This window comes from Stegostoma tigrinum, chromosome 4, assembly GCF_030684315.1.
Source record: "Stegostoma tigrinum isolate sSteTig4 chromosome 4, sSteTig4.hap1, whole genome shotgun sequence".
NCBI lineage: Eukaryota > Metazoa > Chordata > Chondrichthyes > Orectolobiformes > Stegostomatidae > Stegostoma > Stegostoma tigrinum.
Genome location: NC_081357.1, coordinates 30,916,140 through 30,922,209, shown reverse-complemented (window position 1 = coordinate 30,922,209; position 6,070 = coordinate 30,916,140). Strand labels below are relative to the sequence as shown.

The 6,070-nt window shown below is 41.8% G+C and overlaps 1 non-coding gene across 1 annotated transcript; it reads left to right on the top strand.

The window, feature by feature from the left end:
* Positions 1–4,613: 4,613 nt before the first annotated feature.
* trnac-gca (transfer RNA cysteine (anticodon GCA)) lies at positions 4,614–4,686 on the top strand. Its single transcript has one exon. It is a non-coding gene; the product is annotated as a tRNA-Cys (tRNA).
* Positions 4,687–6,070: the final 1,384 nt, after the last annotated feature.

Here is a 6,070-nt window from a genome sequence, read left to right as displayed (position 1 = left end):
TTATATTGAATTTAACTGTCATAATGATCATAATCTCTCACAAATGTCTATATATTGAGAGGCAATCTGACAGCTGTGTGAAAAGCACACAAAGAAGTTCAAATCCAAATAGAAAATGCCAAATGCGCCTGTTCTTCATATCAATTCATATCCAAATTATAACTGATTTTGAAAATCTACTTGCACAGTTCAGCTGGACTCTAAATACGTTTCAGCTGTCTGAAATTTATTTTCAAATCTTAACCTGAAATTTTACACTGTCAACTACGCTGGAATTCTGCCAGAGTGTAGGAAATTGGCTCCCACTGATGCTGGTCAGTTTACTGGTCAGCTGACATCCAAATCCATGAGATGCTGGCTAGTGCAAATCCTGTAGTGTACAAGAGAAACACTGCATTGAAGGCACTCCGTTGAACTGTCCTAGCAGTTCTTTATGCAAGACAGTTGAAAGTCACACTGTGAGCAAAGCCTCTTCGGATGGGGTGTCTTCATAATTGGCTCATTGTTTTAAAATTCAATCCTTGAAAGGCAGATGCTGCTGCAAGTGCCACACACAAACCCACCAAAGTGTCAACGTGTTTTGTTGTCTTTGAGGTTACCAACTGTTGCCACGCCCCTGTAGTGTCAATAGGTGAACTCACACTTCCTTCTGATGCTCCTAACTCTAACATTCACATGAACTTATCTGAAGGGAATAACTGTCAAGGCTCACAGCTCTTCTCTTGGTTAACTGCAACAATGAAAAATGTACAAACGTTGGTACTCTTTTAAAGTTAAAACAGCACTCACAAGTGAACTTCACACAAGCGTACCCTGGTCTTTTGTTGAAGTGAAATCAGCACCAGATTCGCAAACACAATCCCTGATAACACTCTGCTGCGCAGTGGTTTTCCATTCATGATTTTTCCAATCAAAAAAAATCAAGTATCAAGCAAAAAAGTCAAAATTTTTGAATTTTTTAAAATTTTCCTGCAACAACAACGGAGAAGGAATTGCCATTCCACGGACAACTCATGCTCGGAACACAAATGGGAATGATCCTGCTCAGCAACCAACTATCTAGCAACTTTGAGGCTCATGACATTCTACCTCAAAGACAGAGGAAAATGAAAGAGAAGCATGAGCAGCAAACAGGTAGAGAATGAGCAAACCTATACAGTGAATAGAGAGTGCATTTAGAAATACAAATCCAAATGTTTCCATATGAGAGGTTTCAGATTATGCTAAATCATGGTACTTTGTTGCGAAATCAACTCAAGCAAATGTATGGACAGTATGAGAATGAAAGCTCTAGGAATGAAGATTGTGTGGTAATGTTGAGTTATAGGAAGCTCGAGAAAGGCAACCAAGTTCTCAAACAAGTGCAATAGGAAACAGTACATCCCTCTCCAGACAGGTATGAGATCACCATGGACAGCACGTAAACCTTTAGGAATTTTTAAAATCTTTGCAAAAAAGCAGGTTTGTGTTATGTCTCACAGTCAGTACGCGGTAGATCTTTAAGAGATACGCTGATAATGTTGTCACTGTATGAGGCCTGATGGCATAAAAGTGTCAGTCTCCATCCTAACTTGGGCCATTTGAAATATGACTTGCTGATGGAAACATTCTTTTCTTTATAAAATAATAGTTTAATATAAGCCCAGGCCCTTAAGCAATATTTGTATATGCTAGTAATCTGTAATTAAGATCCATGGGATATTTTAACATCATGTTACACACACTTACATTTTTATGTTAGTGCTAGCCAGGTAAAGATATCCTTCTGGAGGCAAAGCTCACATCAATCACCAGCAAAATTTTGCTTTATCATTCTCTTTAGCAACAGAGTGAAACTACACCATTCTGTTTCCAACCTTAGTATCATACTTAACACCAAATTTAACCATTGTCCACTTATCTGCACCATTAGAGATATGGTCTATTTCTATATCTTTGTCATCAATGACTCCTCCCTTCCCTCAGCTTTCTGCTTTTGTTACTCTACATTTGAATATTCCAACATATTGCTTGCTAGCTTCTACCATTAGTAAACTCAAGCTCATCTGAAATTGCGCTTCCCTAATTACTGTGTCAGGTCTTGCATCAAAGCATTGTTCATCCATCACCCCATAATCATTGTCTGATATTGGCTCCCAGTTATGAAATAATTTTTAACTCCTCATCCATGTGTTCAAATCTCTTCACGGGGCCTCCCTTTCATGTCTCGGTAATATTCTTCATCCACATGACATAATGGAGCGTGTTTAATTCTAATCGCTTGGCAATTCTCAAGTTTGATCGCTCCACCAACCATGCTGGCAGTAATGGATGTTGTGGAATTTCTTTCCTAAACCTCTCTGTACCTTTTTCTCTTACTCCTCCTTCCAAATGTTTGGATTACTTTCTTTGTGATCTGCCCTATAGCCGCTTAGGTGGATTGGTGTCATTTATTTTCGGTAAAGCTCCTTGAAGCATTGTACTATACAAGTGGTGCTAGGTGCTAGTGAATACATACTGCTGTTATTGAATATTAACAAGGTCACTACTCAATTTTACTCTTCTCTGAAGAGTGCCTTGGGATCCTGTCCTTTGTTTAATAACTCATCAAAAAGGCCCTTATGAATACATCTCGGTGTCAGCTTATATTGGGACCTAAAACTCCCAGCACACAGTTTGACCTCAAGGCCTGCTGGTCTGAAGAGGAACCTGGCGTCAACTGAGCCAGTTGGGCTTGGAGCTTGTTATAGTAATTGACGTCCAATGTGCTCCCAGGTCCAACTCCTCAGCTCTGAGACGTAATCAATCTGATATTTTAGGGAAAAAAGGTAAAATTGTGGAATGGTATATTTTATCGGCAGTGGAAAGTATTTGATATTCATAGAAAGCCCATATTAAAAATAAATACAGGATCTCTGAGCCATATAATAATAAACACCAAAAGTCATTGAGTTATGGGATTAGCATTAGTATTTCTGCACTGTGGCCTTCTGCAGCTTGTTGCTACTTGAAGTGTACAACATCACGTGGGGAAGAGAGTGAAAATTCATTATTCTTTGCATATCTCACAAAATACCTAACATTTTCTTTTTCCATATAAAGAGTGATTGCACTGGGAATATGCAATGTGATTGGTGTGGGATTGTGCATTCCCAGTTCAATTGAGATTGACCTTGCTGTTCATGACCATATCATAATATAATTGATTACGGGCCAACTGTTTTAAATGGGGAATGGACTGCTGCCAATTGCTTCATATTCAGTGCAAAATTCATGAAGGTTCAAATACAGTGTTTTGCTGAGAATGTAAATAGGCAAGCAGAACCGTTGCAATATTTAGGTGAATGGATCAGTCTAGTAATAGATGGGTTTCTCGTTCTTGTTCTTTCAAACATAAAGGATAGCATTCAAACTGTGTTTCCTCCATGGGAATACTGATACGAATTCCCTGCATCTCTGGATTTAGAGTCTTCAAGCAATAGAGAGAAAGGAATAAAAAACAGTCGGTGTAGTATTATTGGCTAAAAAAAATCAAATATTAATTGATTCATTGTCACATATACTGGAATATAGTGAAAAGCTTCATTTATGAACAGTACAGGCCGATCATAGTAAGCAAGGATGTACAGATCAGAGGATGTAAAAAAAACTTAGACAGAGGCATCAGATTAGATTGCACAGAGTGAACGCGAGGCGAGATTAATGTTAGGGAGATCAGCATTAGTTAAGTCTAGAGAGTCATGCCATCAGTATAACAGCTGGAAGAAGCTGTTTCTGAACCTGATTGTGTATGTGTTCAGGCTTCTGTACCTTCTGCCTGATAGATGTTGTAAGAGATCATTATTGGGGTGTGATAGGTCTATGATGATGGTGGCTTTTTAATGGCAATGAGCTGTGTAAATAGAGTCCATGGATGGTAAGTTGGCTTCTATGATGGACTGGGCTGTGCTCACAAACTGCTGCAGATTCTTACGGACCTGGGCAGAGCAGTTTCCACACCAAAAGCTATGCACTTGGACCGTTGCATTTCAATGGAGCATCTATAGCAATTGGTGAGGAACGTTATGGACATGCCAAATTTCCTCAGCTGCCTGGGGAAGAAGGGGTGTTGTTGTGCCTTCTTCACTGTTGCATTTACGAGGCAAGCCCAGGACAGGTTGTCGGTTATCATCACTCCAAGGAACTTGACGGTATCCACATTCTCAACCTCAGTTCCATTGATATAGATGGGGCGGGGGGGCAGCATTTCCCTTCTTTCTTACAGAAGCCAATGATCAGTTCCTTAGTTTTGCTGACATTAGGAGACAGGGTGTTCCCATTGTACTATGTAACCAAGCCTTCTATCTCCCTTCTGTACTTTGACTCATTGTTGTTAGATACCTGTCCTACTACAGTGGTGTCATCAGCAAATGTGTAGTTGACATTTGTTCAGAATTTGTAAACATGGCCATGGGTGTACAGGGTGTACAGTAGAGGGTTGATGTCCCATCCTTGGTCGGGGGGGGGAGGGGGGGGGGGTGGGTCCAGTGTTGAGAGCTATTGTGGGGGAGGTGCAGTATCCTCACTGATTGCAGTCTGTAGATTAGAAAGCTGTGGAACCAGTTGCAAAGGGCAGAGCTGGGACCAAGAAGACAGCTGAAATAGATCAGTTGGGAGAGCGTTAGACTGCAGATCTAAAGGTCCCTGGTTCATTCCTGGGCTTCAGCAAAATGTGTGATCGCTGATCGGGTCAGCCTTTGTATGTGAAATGCTGAGAGGCATAGATAGGGTGGATAGTCAGAGACTTTTTCCCAGGGTGGAAATGACTATTATGAGGGAGCATAATTTTAAGATGATTGGACGAAGGTATAAGGGAGCTGTCAGAAGTAGGTTCTTCACACAGAGAGTGGTGGGTGTGTGGAATGCGCTGCCAGCAGTGGTAGTGGAGTCAGATACTTTAGAGACTTTTAAACGACTCTTGGTAGGCACATGGAGGATAGTAAATTGTAGTGTATGCAGGGTAGATTGATCGTAGTAGAGTAATAGGTCAGCACAACATTGTGGGCTAAAGGGCCTGCAAGTTCTGAGGAAGGGTCACTGGACCTGAAATGTTAACTTATTTTTTTCCTATACAGATGCTGCGAGACCTGCTGAGCTCTTCCAAGAACTTTGTTTTTGCTCCTGATTTACAGGATCTGCAGTTCTTTTGGTTTTTATGTGATGATGAGGCCTGGTGTATCGGGGTTGGGGTGGGACATGAGAGAAGGGAGGAGCAAATGCTCCTACTTTCTGTGACCGCTCCCATTTTTTGTTTTCAGTTCACATGAGAGAAGGTGCGCAAGCCCGAAAATTATCGAACTCAATATTGAATCCAGAAGGTTGTACGGTCCCCAATGGAAAAGGAAATACTTTTCTTCTAGCTTGCATTGAGGTTCATTGGAGCACTGCAACGAGCCTGAGTCAGAGATATTGACAAGGGAACATGGTGGTGTCTGGAAACGGCAGGCAACAGAAAGCTCAGGTTCATTTTGTGAGTATTATGCTAAATGGTCACAGAGTCTGCAGTTTGTCTCCCCAACATGGAGGAGACCACGATAGACAAACAGGAGGCTGGAAGAACAGAGCAGACCAGGCAGCATCTGGAGGGAAGAAAAAGTTAATGTTTCAGATATTGCCCTTCTTCAGGACTGGACGTGGGAGTAGGGGTTGCTGCAAATAGAGAGGGTGGCAGAGAGTTGTAGCGGAATGGTGGATATAGGTGGGAATTGGTAGTAGGTACAACTGATTGGTCGATGAGAGGGTTGAATCTTGTTGGTGGCTGCAAGGGAGGGTCAGAAAATGGAATGGAAGGGAGAAAATGGGGCTGGAAGGGGAGGCAGGGGATGGGTGGGAAGGTTATTTGAAATTAGAGAACTTTGAGCCATCTGAGATATAGGGTGCCCAGGTGGAAGATAAGGTGTTGTTCTTCAAATTTCCGTTCTGAATTGCTGCGACATTGGAAGAGGCCAAGGACAGACATGTTGGAGGGGGAGTTGAAGGTGGAGATGAAATGGATGGTGATTGGGAGGTTAGGCTGGCCATTACGGACCAGGTGAAGATGCTCGGCAAAGTG